We start from the raw sequence: 15,260 nt of genomic DNA, 5'->3' as shown, positions 1-15,260 counted from the left end.
AATGCACTAGTGAGTTGTGGTCCCAATGGGAGCTTTCTTGTTTTCCTCCATCTATTTTTACTGCAGATTACCAGCACCCTATTTTTTCCATCTCTGTACTTCGTCCTGAATTTCTCACTCCCTCTCATTAATCAGTCTTCTTGATCTGCTCCTCCTCCCCCGCATCTTCTTTTCTTCCTCTCTCCGCATCTTCCTCTGACTCATCTATTCATCCCCTCCCCATTCTGTCACATGTTTTAACACCCTCCCCTTCCCAACAATATCTCTCTCTGTATTTTTTTCTTTTCCTTGACTGTTCCCTCCTCAGCATTTACCAGCTTACCTATACCAAGGCTACACCCGCACAGACAGCAGGTAAACAAACACTCTCTCTCTAGCTTCGTCTTTTCTTTTTTTGCAGTGGCTATTGTGTGCAGGGTGATTAGTGAATTGGTGTGGGTGTAAATGATGCTACAATGTACAAACTGTAAAGGTACTGAATTTGTCCATTGTCTAGGATACTGCAATTTCTTTTATAGTTCTCTTTTTTTATTGATTTCTCTGAATTTGTTTTGTGTTGTGGCAGGATATATTGTAACACTGCAGCTATTTTTAACAATGTTGTAATGCATGCCATTTTTGCATGAGTGAGTGTGTGTATGTGTGAGACAGAGAGAGATGTGGGTGGGTGGGGGGTTGGGGGATTGGAGTGAGTAACCTAAAAATCTGTAAGAATCGACAACAGTGGGAGGAATATTATTCAAAGCATTCAAATGGAGGTTGTTATGATATGTTGAAAGGAGAGGTGGATCATTTTAGTGCTCAGAGAGAATGAGTGACTGCATGAGAATATGTCCACTCTGCTCATTTTCTGTAAAAATAACCCACTTGACCCCCCCCCCCCCCCCCGCGCACACACACAGACCCCATTCAAATGTCTTTTATCATCAAAAAGGGAAGCTAAATAATTTAAGCTTTAGCTCTCAACATTGTAACTCTCTGCAACCCCCCAACACACACACACACACACCTCAACCCAGCCTACTCGCAACAGACTCCTCCCTCCGTCTTCTCTCCTCTCCTCTTGCTGTATTTTTGCTGACAGCTTGGTGCTGCAGTGTCCCACAGGCACAGCGGTAAACGTGTACCATCTCCATTACGTAACTCATGACCACATATATTTAGCCATAAGGAAGCTGAAATGAACAAACCAAGCTAGCCACATTGTTGGCAAACAATTTGTTTCTCAGAAGATAGATGTATTTTCCCCTCCATTTCAGTAATATGATGGAAAACATTGTTGCTGACTTTAAAGCATGCTTTCCAGTTTCAAGGACAGACGTCTTTGCTGTAGCATGATGCCACCTTCTGTGTCCTCTTCAAATCTGGCTATCTGTAACTTTGGGTTTAGTCAGACCAGAAGCATGCCCATGGGCAATATTTCAGTTTCCTTCTCTTCACTGTTCTAGAAGACGAGCCATTGGACCTGGGACTTACCAAAAACACAAGAAGGGAAAAATAACAGTATTGAAGGATTTTTACATTGCACATAACGTAAGATATTTTGACACAGATACAATGCAGGAAAAATGTAAAGTAAACAGAAATCAGAATGCACTTTAATGTGATGGTTTTCTGACTGAAATGGGACATTTGGCCATGAAAAAAAAAAACATAATAGTAATTGAAAATTAGGCTTTGCTATTTAGCAATTAACATCTGATTAAATCAGGGATTCTCAGGCTTGCACACAGGTATCACACCCACAAATAAACACCCTTGATCTCTTTATTTAGTGTATAGTGTAGCTGTTTCATTCTTTATAGTGCAGCCATTGCAGCATAATTGTTGCTGCACTTTTTAAGATGTAACCTGAATATTGGAATAGGAAACCAATCTATGATAAAACTGGTCATTTGATGAACCGTCACTCAGACAATCATGTGGCACTACACAGTATATATATATAATCTAATGTTGTTAAACTGGTGTTTGCTTCTACAAATCACAAATTAAATTAAGACTGAAAAAAAAGAATGTGGTGCACATGAGGATGTGTATATATATATATATATATATATATATATATATATATAGCTGAGGGGGGAGGTTGGGCATAGTCCTAATCCCAAATTCAAATTTGCTAGTACAAACCATGCCCGTAAAAGCTGAAATGGGGAAGTGACCTCAGAAAATTTTGAGAAGAAATTCAGGGTGGCTTATGGATGCTTATGAAGCCGAAGAGTGACGGTAGGGGAATAACATTAGGTGGAGTAAATTGAATGTCCTTTATCGATTATGATGATGAGAAATTCTAGAGCGAAGGGATGGCGTGAATGGTAATTAGAGTCCTCAAAGTAAGTGCTGCAGCAAAGGGGTAGTGGTTGTGGGAAGTGGATGGTTAGCTGCCATGAAAGTCATCAAATACCACAGAGGGGCAGCATTAATGAACTGAGATGTGCTTAGTTGGCAGGTATGCTGTGACTGTTTGTGTAGTACCAACAGAGGGCTGGTCCAAAGCTTTGCTTGAGGAAAGAGCCTAAGCTGGAACTTAGGGGCTGTGAGCAGTGTGTCTGCAAAGGGGAAAGGTAAGGTTCAAGGCTCACAGCAGCTGGAGAAGGGTGCGGTGTGGTCGCTAGGGGAGAGATATGGACGAAGGTCCCCAGTAGAAAGTTAGAAGTTGGGAGGTTGTGGCTGCCAAGAGAAGAGGATGGAATGAAGGTCCACAACAATACCTCAGCAAAGAGTGAGGGCTGTAAAAGTTGAGATTAGGAGCAGCATAGACACAAAGGAGAGAGGTTGGGCCGAAGGTCTGTGGTAGGAGAAAGGAAAAGCTGCAAAGCCTATGGCTAGGAGCAGCATAGCTGCTAAGCGGAGTAGCAGGAACAAAGATCCACAGAGAGTATGAGCTGTACAGGAGATGCAGGGCACTGCTTATTTGTAAAGGGGAGGGAAACGGGTCCACAGCAGCTTCTGAGAAGTGAGCCCACACTGCAAAGTTGGAGGCAGTAGGCAGTGCGGCAGCAAAGGGTCAGGAGGTCCACAGCATGAGAGGGGATTGCAGTAAAAGATGAGGAACAGTGCAGTGAGAAGGCAAAGGGGGAGGGTCAGCCTATCCAGAGAGTGGATAGGCTGTAAAATAAAAGGCAATGTGTGGGACAGCCACAAAGGTAAGTGGATTAGGCTGAAGGTCCAGGGTAGTACCTGAAAAGAGTTGGAAAATCAGAGACTGGGAGTAGTGCAGCAGCAAAGTGAGGTGGGAGGGATGAAGATCCACCACAGCATCTAAAATAAGTATGAGCTGGAAGCCAGAGGTTGGGAACAGAACAGCAGCAGAGTGGAGGGATTAGGATGAAGGTCCATAGCAGTACCTAAAAAGAAAACATGAGCTGGAAGCAAGAGGGAGGGAGCAATGCAGCAGCAGTGCGGAGGGGTAAGGATGAGGGTCCTCTGCAACACCTGAAAAGAAAAAATGAGAGTTGTAAAGTTAGAGGCTGGGTGTGGCAAACAGAGGAGTTGAGTTCATGAGGGGAGGAGTGAGATGACAGCAAAGACAATAAGACATTAAGGCTAATGCCTTCCAGTACAGACACAACCAGGAAGATGAGGAATGTTGAGCAGGAGGCATTGAGCAGAGATAGAGGAAGTTGTGATGTCTTCTCACCGCTAAGCAGGGGGCTCAGTACACTGGCAGTGGAGGCGAGAGATGAGGAGAGGGTTCCTCTCTTTAGCTGAATGAGCAAAGTGGATGACGTAGTTTCTGAGAGCTTTCCTGGAACACCGTTGCTGTTCAGCCAGGCAGGAGGATATGGGAGGCTCAAGGCTGCACGCCGGTGGCGGATGTAGCTGTGGGAACAATAGAGAATCAGCCATGCCAACGGCTGATCATGTTCTTCAAACACGAGGCTGTCCTATAGCTGTTTCTGCCAGAGTAAGAGTAAATGAGAGCCTTGAGGCAGGGTTTCACACTGGACACTGGTCATAAGGGGAGGAGAAACAGGAGAATCCGGGTCTGCGATGTAGAGCTTGTAGTAGTCGGAGCAGTGTGGAAGCACAGGCATGACAACAGCAGATTTGCGTTCCCCAAACACAAGGCAGTCCCGTAGCTGTTTAGCCGGAGATGGAGGTAGGAGAGGCTTAAAGCCATGCACTGGCATCAGAGGCAGATGTGGGGGTTCGTTCAGGTAGGAGAGAGCAGATTCAGAGCAGAAAATATTGGAATGCACTGCACAGTTTAGAGCAGTTGGAGCAGGAAGTATGTATGACATTGGCCCAAATACGATGCAGTCCCATAGCTGTTTAGCCAGAAAAGGGGGAGTAGGAGTCTCGGGCTGCACACAAAAGATGTAGACTGAGGTGGGGGGGTTCAGTCTGGATGTCAGTTGCAGCAGGAAAAAGAGAAGCAGAAACTGAGGCTGCGTGGGAGACAGAGGGCTTGATGATGGACAAACACAGCTCCAAATATGAGTCAGAACATCAGCAGAAACTAATACAGAGCATAGGAGTGAGCTCATATTTTTGCTAATCATGATAACAATGATTGCTAATCATTTTTCCCTAGACAAGTAGATTAGTATAGCTTAGCTGGCTAGCTAAAAGATAAGTCAGTTTGCCATATTGGATTGTCTGACTTTGGTTTTTAGGGTAGTACATAACAATAACTTATAATAATATTTCTGTTTTAGCTACAGAGAACATACTTTTTCATAAATCAGTGTCAGAAACTGCTTTAATAACATGCCTTAACTTCATGTGAGCAATGACAGTGAGACCTGGAGCGGCGTGATTGGGAACAAAGGCCCCACTGATCTGAACCCAAGTGGTGTTCAGTCATAGGATTTCTGTGCCCATCACAATTTATCCATTACGAACACCATGTTAGAGCATAAGGGTATCCACAAGTACACTGGCATCAGGATACCCTAGGCTGCATTTTGATGATCGACTTTATAGTTGTATCATCGGACCTGTGGCCATATGTTCTGGACACTCGGGTGAAGAGAGGTGCTGAGCTGTCAACTGATCACCACCTAGTGTTGAGTTGGATAAGATGGCAGGGGAGGATGCCAGACAGACTTGGCAGGCCTAAACATGTGTTGAGTGTTTGCTGGGAACGTTTGGCAGAGGAACCTGTCAGAAAGATCTTCAACTCCCACATCTGGCAGAGCTTTGACTGCATCCTGGGGTAGACTGTGACATTGAGTCAGAATGGTCCGGCCCTCCATTGTTGAGGCGGCTGAACGGAGCTGTGGCTGCAAGGTTGTCGGTGCTCCATCAGGGCTGCCCATTGTCACTGGTTCTGTTCATAATTTTTATGGACAGAATTTCTCAGCATAGCCAAGTGGCGGGAGGTGTCCTCAGTGTCCTCACCAGTGTTCGGGGGTCTCAGGATTCCATGTCTGCTTTTTGAGGATGATGTGGTCTTATTGGCTTCATCAAGCCGGGACCTCCAGTTTGCAGCCGAGTGTGAAGCAGTAGGGATGAGTCCATGGTGCTCAGTCGGAAAAGGGTGGAGTGCTCTCTCCAGGTTGGAAGTGAGCTCCTACCTCAAGTGGAGGAGTTTAAATACCTCAGGGTCTTGTTCTCGAGTGAGGGAAAGATGGAGCAGGAGATTGACAGGCGGATCTGTGCAGCGTCAGCAGTAATGCGGGCTCTGTACTGGTCCATTGTGGTGAAGAGAGAGCTGAGCAGGAAAGCAAAGACTTGGAGAGGAGCCGCTGCTCCTCCAAATTGAGAGGAGCCAGTTGAGGTGGTTCAGGCATCTGGTCCGGATGCCTCCTGGACGCCTTCCTGGTGAGGTGTTCCGGGCATGTCCAACAGGGAGGAGGCTCTGGGAGTGTCTACATATCTCATGTAGGGGGGGTCTACATGAGACTACATGTCTCGACTGGCCTGGGAATGCCTCGGTATTCCCCTGGAGGAGCTGGAAGCGGTGGGTTGGGAGAAGGAGATCTGGGATTCTTTATTCAGACTGCTTTACCCGCAACCCAGATAAACAGTGGATAATGGATGGATGGATGGATCATGTGGATGGATTCTCAGTGCTGTGATCACAGCAGTGATGCCAGAGTTTGACAACAATGTGTCCCCTTACTGTTCATTCTATTAGACAAACCAACCTCGTTGGTCGACTTTGTATGTGATTTGTGGGTTGTAAGAGATACCCTGGCATGTTTGGCTGCCCCTTCTCCCCGGTGAAATTGTTTTTATGTATTTGGTTTTCTACTTTTTATTAATTTATTTTTTTTTGTCTTTGGGGTCTTGGTCAGACTTATAACTATAATCAGCACCCCAACAATATTCCCTCGCTTTGGGCATTGTGATGCTGTAAATCTTCCCATTTGATGGCAGGTTCAACTGATCACATAAACAGCCGGAACCTATGTTACGTATCTACAACATCTCTATATTCCCCGAGCACTGATCATAATCTTAAATGTGCTCTGTTCAAAATTTGTACCTTAAATAATAAGGCAAGGTTTGTCACAGATATTATCCTGGATGGTGAATACCACAGTAGTCTTCAAGTTTACAAAAGAGAGTGTTTTCAAACTCTTTTCTTTGGTCATGGTGTATTTTGGATGGGAAACCAAAACACACAATAAAGTCAACAAAGAGTTTTCTGGCTGCGGTCTTCCCAGATTTGTCTTTTGTTGAATATGCTTGTGTGTAATTAGTAAAATGGTCCAATACCATGAGTATCGCAAGTACCACTGCTCCTTTCCCTTACACTTGTGCGGAAATCTCAATACTCTGGATAGATGTTCTAATAATCCTGTCTGTTTTTTTTTCCTTTTCATGCAGCAACACACTTGAGTAATTCATTCATTCATTATCTGTAACCCCTTATCCAGTGGTCGTGGTGGGTTCAGGGCCTACCTGGAATCATTGGGCACAAGGCAGGAATACACCCTGGAGGGGGTGCCAGTCCTACACACACTCACACATTCACTCACACCTACGGACACTTTTGAGTCACCAATCCACCTACCAACATGTGTTTTTGGACTGTGGGAGGAAACCGGAGCACCCAGAGGAAACCCACGCAAACACACTAACTCCTCACAGTCACCCGGAACGGGAATTGCACCCACAACCTCCAGGTCCCTGGAGCTGTGTGACTGCGACACTACCTGCTGCACCACTATGCCACCCCACTTGAGTAGGCCAGAAGAAGTGTTCTCTTACAAGAGACAGCCTCTGCTCCTAGATGTCACATCTCCTCTTGTAAGTTTGTCCATTGGACTGGATGAGATGGTGGCAACTTATCAGCATTTCCACTGCCTCCTTTCTTCTTTTGATTTTGCTTCGATTCAAACTTGGGTTTTGCTAACAGTTCCTAGAGAGGTTTGGCTATCCTGGACACGTCCACTATATAGGATCTGTAATAGCTGAGGAAACCCATCAGTTTTCTCACATATCTCACAGTAGCTGGTGTATCTTGCCTTAGTGCTTGAACTGCTTTCACTTCCTTTGGGTTCATCCTGTGTCCCTCTGCAGAGATTACGCAAACAACATAACAGATATTGAAGAAGTCATTTGTTTTTTTTTTTTACCTCAATTTTATACCACATTGTCTTTGTCATTTCAAAATCTGTCTAACATTAAACCTAACCCTAACCCTGGATGTGTCATTCAAAGATAGGACTAAATACCAGGATCTCATCCAAGTATGGGCACAAACTTAATCTCTGAGATCTCCAAGGCATCCTTCCATGAATCTCTGAAAAACTGATGGTGCAAAATGGAATTCCCTCCCAGATTTTCCAGGATCTCCTACACAATTGGATGACAATCAGGAAGGGTTTTTCTGTTCAGCATTCTGTAGTACACGCATAAACGGAGACTCATCTTTCTTCCTGACACACAACAGCAGTGTGAAGAACAAGGTTTATGAATCCAACCTCTGTGAAATAGGTCATGTATGTGTGTTTTTGTAACCCAGCTTCAGTATAGCCAGCTTAGTTCATGTTATTTAAATAGGCACTGGCCCTTTAAGAGTTTACGGCCATTTCTGACTATATATTAACGTTTCTGACTATAGCAGCTGATTTACGTCGAAACGTCTGATTCTATTGAAATACATAGACAGGAGAGCACAAGTTTCAGATAAGTTTCAGATATTTGAGAGGAGTGTTCTGAGAGAGAGTGCAGCCAGCTTGGCTACCTTTTAGCTAATTCTGTTCACTGATACTTCTGCTAGACACGAGGCGTGCCCAGGCTGCTGTAAGCAAGCCCACTTCTGGATTTAACCAGCGCTGGAGAGAGAGAGAGAGAGCATCATATCTGTCCATAAACTCACTTGGATCACTTAAGTACATTTTTTTTTTTAATTTTTGGGTACTCACATTGATCTCACTTCAAAACAGGGCAAATTTTTTTGGGGTACCCAAAGGAAATTTTTTTTTTTTTTAGTAATAAACGTGCACTGATTATTTCAATTTTTTCCCTGCATGTGTGTTCTGGTACTGGACATTTTAAAGTGAAGACAAACAAGACTAAAATAAGCATTTTATGGAGTGCAGTTTTTTTTTGTTTATTTGCATTTTTTTGTTTGCATATTGATATTATTAGAATGATTGCAAATTGTTGAAAGCTTTGGTATTCACAAAGTAAAAGATACGCTCTAGTCCAGTAAGTTTGGTGGATACAGATAATATACTGCAGCCAGACCCTGGGGGGGGGAAGAGTGTAATGGAACTTTGTGAACAGTATGGGTTTGTTCCACAATGTACTGTCATACCACTGGCGGATGCTGGTCTTTCAAAAAGGGGAAGCTCAGTTTCGGCCTACATCATAAAATGTGTCGGTTTATTTATACGTAAATTCTACCCTCCGTTCCTTTTCAAGAAAATGATCTGTGACCCTGTCGTACCAACAAGGCGTCTTTTCTAGGGACTTGACTAGTGTCCTCTTAATGGCCAGCAGAGCTAGGCTGCTTAAACGGCCTTGGACCATGTGAAGTGTGTCCGCCTGTGGTGCTTTGTGACGGTGGAGGGGCTCAGCATCACCCGCTGGACAGAAACTGCGATAGAAGTCAGAAAGAGTGATAGAAGTCAGTCTCCAAACACAAGCAGCTACAAAAAACCCACCAGAAATAGAAGCTCGATTTGTCGCTAGTCGTTTTTAACAAAGAAAATGCCGCTAAGAGGATTAACGCAGAACAGAATGAAAATGTAATGCTCCCTCGGATCGTTACACCAAAGAGTCGCTGATTCGCTCATTTCGCTGTCAATCAAAAAGGGATTCAGCCTCAGACAGATCATCTAATCATCATGCAGAAGCTGAGCGTCCGGGCCAGCCGAGGCCAGCCCACTGCCCAATAGAACCCCAGAGACGCTGAGCGTCCGATGGGCGGGACAAAGCCCAGCATTTATCCAATCACTCCTCTCGTTTCCCTGCACTTCGCTGCTTCTCCATTGAACTATGTGGACGCTCAGCGTCCGCACTGTTTAAATCACTGTTAATCTGCGCGAATGATTGAGAGGAAAGCCGCGTCTTTACCAGTGATAAGAGGCTGATTCTGAACAAAAGTTAATCGCGTTGTAGTGCATATTTATTCAACGACATGTACACACAACAGTATATATTTGATCACTTGTTTTTTGACATTTTAGGGGAAGCTGAGCTTCCCTTGCAGTTTTAGAGCAATCGCCACTGTGTCATACTCAAAGGTACTATGGCAGGGGTCAGTCTAGAAAAAGTACAAGAGGTGTTTGATGTGTTGGATAATGTACTTCAGGTTCAGCTCATTGATACACAGTGTCGTGCTGTTTTATGTCAGTTTCAAGAATATAGAGCTACAGTTCTTTTAGACTGAGTATCCTGATGGTAGTGGTTCTTGCTGGGAGGTCAAGAGTACTGTCCAGATATATTAGAGACAACTTCCAGCAATGAGAAGCTAGTTCCTTTAGCTTGTGTCATAGATGATATGGCAGTCAAATTTAAAGAGAGAATGGATGAATTAGCCAGTATCTACAATGTCAATCCCATTACCTTAAGCCAGAAAACCATGAGTTATATGTGCGGGAAGGGGAACAAAAGATTAACCCATTAACCTCCACTCCTGCCCCTTATCCTAAACAAAATCCACAGTCTAATGCAATAGGGGCTGCTCCTACGGGTGTATCTAATGCTGATTCTTCTTTTACAATTCCCATAACAGCAGATGCTCACTGTGTTCTTGTGGAACATATTGTCAATATGACTCCCAGTCATATGCTGCCACTACTAGAATGCTTCCATCTTTCTCTGGTAATTTCCCTAAACCCTCTAGTGAAGCAGATTTCAACACATGGCAGATTCGTGCTAAACAAGTACTGAGAGACTCCAGTATGAATGAGAGCCAGAAACGTAGCATGCTACTCAAAAGTTTACTGCCTCCTGCTTTGAATGTAGCTCGGCAAATTGGTCTGCAGGCTGCTCCACTTGTCTGTCTCCAGGAACTGGACAATGCTAATGGTAATGTCACAGGTGGTGAAGAATTGTACATCAAAACAGTGGTGAAAAAGTTAGTTATTATTGCGCCGTCTTCAAACCTTGTTACAGGAAGTTGTTGAAAGGAATGGACCAGGAATGATGCCCAGCTATTAAAGCAATTTCTCAGAGGCTGCTGGGATGAACACTTAATAGCTACTCTCCACTTAAAAGAATTATTAGACCATCCCTGAAAGAATGTTCCCAATTTTGTGACATGTGTCAGAGCTATTACTCCAACTTAGAACCCATGAGAAAGAAATTAATTAAAAGAAATGAGAAGAAAAAGATATTTGGGAGGAGTACCAGCCAGTGTTCATACTAAAACCCACATGACTTTTGATGAATCAAAGTTCTTCAGCAGCAATACACTGGCTCTTGATGCTTCTACAAGAGAGAAACTAGAGAAGAGAATTAAGCGACTGGAGGCTGAGGTTAAAAGGAATTCATCTGCCCAGAACTTTCAGCATGCCAAAAATGATAAAGCCATTCGAAAAATGTCACAAATACGAAAAACACTTCGACGATCTACGCTTTTCCTAGTGACAAGAACACAAGAGTGGGAAAGTTTTGCTACAATTGTGTTGATGATTCTCATCTGTTGTCTCAATGTTCTAATACAGCTAATACTGTTCTAGTGCAAATAAAATTGTGTGAGAGACATAGTACACAGAAGCAACAGCACACATCTGAACAAATCCTGCCATTAAACATGTAAGTGTCCCACAGCAGGAGCTCAAAGTCAAATCAGTTCCTCTTTATTGAGTAATTGTATGTATTCCCCATCACCAAATGCATCTCCTCAAATTCCTAAGGGGATTACTTGTGAGGGTGTTGCTTGGTTAGATGGAGTAAAGTGCTCCTGTTTCTTAGATTCAAGTTCACAAGTCACAATAGTATACCAGTCATTTTATTCACATGTACTTCACCGTACTGTTTTCGATTAATTGCATCCTCAACATTGAAGGTGCATCTGGACAAAGGGTTATTTTTTAGGGTATATAGAGCTGTTAATTTTCCACAGGATGCATGTAGCACAGGTCAATACTTCCCCACTCTGATATTATATATATATATATATCAGACTGGGGAAGCATATATATAATATAAATTCTATAAAATTCTATAAATTGTTGTTGGGTCTTTTGTGACTTCTTGGATGAGTCATCACTGTGCTCTTTAGGAAATTTTAGAAGGTTTTGTGGATAATGGCTCACACCGTACTTTGCTGGAGTCCCAACATTTTTAGAAATGGCTTTATAATCTTTTATAGATCACAATTACTTTATTTCTCATTTGTTCCTGAATTTCTTTGCATCTTGATATGATGTCTAGCTTTCGAGGACATTTTGGTCTAATTCACTTTGTCAGGCAAGAATTATTTAAGATATTTCTTGATTGAGAACAGGTGTGACAGTAATCAGGCCTGGGTTTGGCTAGAGAAATTGAACTCAGGTGTGATAAACCACAGTTATGTTTACCTAAACACTTTTTCACACAAGGCCATGTAGGTTTGGATTTTGTTTCTCACTTAATAATAAGCATTTTGTGTTTTTGCACACTCACATTGATCTCACTTAAAAACAGGGCCAGAGACAAACAGAGTCATGGTTTATCCAGTGATGACATGTTCTTTCTGTTAAAGTTTAACAGTATTTTTCTAGTAATTTGATGTAAGGCCCTGGTGAGCCTGTGAACAGTGTAGTATAGTAGCCATTGCACATCATGCAAGATATGTTATGCTTTTTGTTTCTTTTTTTTTAAATTATTTGAATGTTTATGTAAAAGATATGTTGTTTGGTAGTACTTTACTGCAACCCTGCTATGTTCCATTGACAACATCACCTGACAAGAACCTGTGATGACAGATCCTGGTGTCAGTTGTCATAACACACTCTAGTAATATCACATTGTCATGTCCACAGTAACTATCATGACAGATGCTAGTGTTGTCATGAGAGTTTGTTACAGGCTTAAATTAGTCATTGCGCTAACATGACTGTATTACTCATAAACTGTGATTACATCTTTTACAATATGTGACATCTGCCATGGCTTATTTCTAGCATTGTTATAGTAATAGTATGTAGCAATTTTCAAGCAAATTGTCATTTATTGTTTAATCATTCCATTAGTGAAAGTGACAGTATAAGTTTGAAACTTGTAAGAATTCACACTGAGAGCTAATCAGACAAAATTTCTCCATGTAGTCGCCTCTTAAAATTAGCCAGTGAATATAATAGCTTCCCATTTGAAGATAACATTGTTTGCAAAAATATATTTATTATTAAAATACAAAAAATTTAACTCAAAATGTGTTCAGTGATAGATGATAGCAAAAATGCTATAGATGATAGCAGAAATGTTGTGGTTGCTGGTAGGAAGTGGGTGAGCTGGGCCCTTTGTGAAGCTCTAATGTATTTGTGTATATTATCCTGTGTAAAATTTTAATTAATTATTCTGATATTTCTGAAATTTGAGCTGAAAAATAAAATTGCCAAATTTGACGAAGTCTCTTTTCACCATTCTGTCATTATTCTGCTTTTAAATATGATCCTTGCTGTAGATAAAGCAGGGTTTATTTACCATATTTTACAGCAGTAATACGTTATTAAAAGGTGATTCAAATAATATAAAATTTCTGTTTATTTATTGTTAGAATTTCAGTGTTGTTTCAACATTAATTCAGGGTGCAAAAGTAATATAGAATCAACATTAGACAGTAATGTTGATTCAATGAAGTTAACGCTGACACTTCTACATTGATTTAACATCAATTTAATGACTGATTGCTATCTGGGATTACATTCATTTAATGTCGCTCTGTCTCTTACCAGAAAAAACAATGCATGTTAATTTCCATTTAAAGATTAAAATGCTAAGTTTGTGTCAGAATTGAACACAAACCACTGAAAAATGCATTCAGCTCAATTGTACTGAATTCCACTGTGTGACGCTGTGAATGTGCCAAAGCAAAATGCAAAGCAGGGATTGAATTTCAGCTGAGAAGATATGGCAGATTTGTGCCAAAAAGAATTGCACAAAAAAAATGTATCTCAAACGTAAAACATACAACTTGCAAACAAAATATCCAGTTTGACATTTGTACTCCATGACTTTTGTGCATGAGCACTGAGTTCAGTGCGTGCTCTCTTAGTTTTGTGCGCCTGATCCCTGAGTTTTGGGAGCAGTTTTGTCACAAACCTCTTGCGTGGGCGGGTTTTCTCAGGGATGCCTTGCCATTGACTAATCAGTTCTTGAGTGACGTCTCAGTGCCCTGAGCGTTGTTTTTGATTTTGAGTGCAGCAAGCATGTGTATTTCGGCTTTGGGATTCCGCATTTGCAGAATATAACGCATATGAACACTTATGTTGCTGAATAGCTCTGATATTGAATTAATTTCCTCTTTCATAATATTTAAACAGATTGTTCTTTTTGCTTGAACTGTATACTATTATTAAATTTGTATTCATTAAAGGAGCAGGAACACTCTTGTATGTGATGCTTCTCTTTTCTCTGAGACCTCCTGTAAAAAAATGCACATATGGCATTTGTTAAAAATAGATTAACTGTAACCTTTAAAATAAAATTTGGGCATTTAAATCATCTAACAACGACTATGGAAAAGGGAAGATCCATTACATTAGTACAAAACAGGTTTCTGAACAGAAGCTCAAGCACTCATAAATAATATTTTACAAATAAACAGAAATGAATGCTCATTTATTCTGTTTCATCCTGAGTAAACAGACATCAGAGAGCATTTACCTTAGATCAGTATCTGGTAACGAGAGACAAACAGGTTTATTTTCACTGTAAAATGTTTAATATTTTGTAACTCAATATCTACACTGATTGTCGGAGTTTGCAGGTATTTGCAAATACAGAGACATGACTATATGTGGGAGCACAAATACAAAGTTAAAGAGAGCAAAACAAACCAACTGTCACGCCTTGGCCATGTCATCTGTCTGTTTTTCCCACCATGTGCTCTAGCACATGGCTCTGTTTGTTATTGTTCCTGTTTCTGCCCTAACTCCACCCTCTCGTTGTGCCTTCTTTGTAGTCCTGCCCTCTCGTTATCTTTCCCAGGTGTCCCTTATCTGTGGTGTGTATTTAAGTTCCCCTGTCTTAGTCTGTGGTGTCTTTTTCTAGTCAGTTAGTATTTCCTCCTCGTCCGTCTGTCAGTCCTCTGTCCAAGTCTTACTCTAATATCCTGTCTTTGTTTTGTGAACTTTTGTATAAATAAAAGTCTACTGTGTTATAGCATGTGCGGCCGCACCATCCTGACACCAGCACACAAGAATGAGTCTAATCAAATGAAAATTCAAATCAAACTCGAACAAATCACAAAAAAAACGGTTGCCTTAAAAATGAGAATGGTACTTTATTCTGCAGATTGTCTTGCCAATAGGAGAGCTGCAAACACACATCAGCTTACTCTGTCCATATCAATGAAAATTTCCTGGTTATACAGTTTCTCAAAGTCTGTTTGTTTCCCATGTTGTATGTGTAGTTTGTGAAGTCTGTCTTTTCCATCAACTTGATTATTCATCATTCACATAAGGTTACTATGGATCCTGTACCTTGGAGTACATTTCAAAAGGTTGTAAACATGCATTTTCTCTGGAAACCTGCATTATTTAAAAAAAAAAAAAAGAAAGAAATATAAATATTGAAATTAAAAAACATTAAACCAAACAGAAACAGAAGATGGCTAAAGGATCCTCTGCACAACATAAGGACTAAATTGTGGTAAAGGTTTTTTCAAGGAAGTCAAGGAAATTGACTAGATGGATGGAACC

At 41.5% G+C, this 15,260-nt stretch overlaps 1 protein-coding gene across 1 annotated transcript in view; it reads left to right on the top strand.

Annotated features, from left to right (window-relative positions):
* The first annotated feature begins 277 nt into the window (after window positions 1-277).
* eno2 (enolase 2) overlaps window positions 278-15,260 on the top strand; it is an 81,545-nt gene continuing 66,562 nt past the window's right edge. The window contains exon 1 of the mRNA XM_066673668.1: window positions 278-354. The gene's annotated coding sequence lies outside the window, so the exon portion shown is untranslated. The remainder of the gene's footprint in view (window positions 355-15,260) is intronic.

This window comes from Hoplias malabaricus, chromosome 6, assembly GCF_029633855.1.
Source record: "Hoplias malabaricus isolate fHopMal1 chromosome 6, fHopMal1.hap1, whole genome shotgun sequence".
In the NCBI taxonomy this organism is placed as follows: domain Eukaryota; kingdom Metazoa; phylum Chordata; class Actinopteri; order Characiformes; family Erythrinidae; genus Hoplias; species Hoplias malabaricus.
Note: the sequence above shows the minus strand (reverse complement) of the source record. Positions and strands in the feature narration are given on the sequence as shown.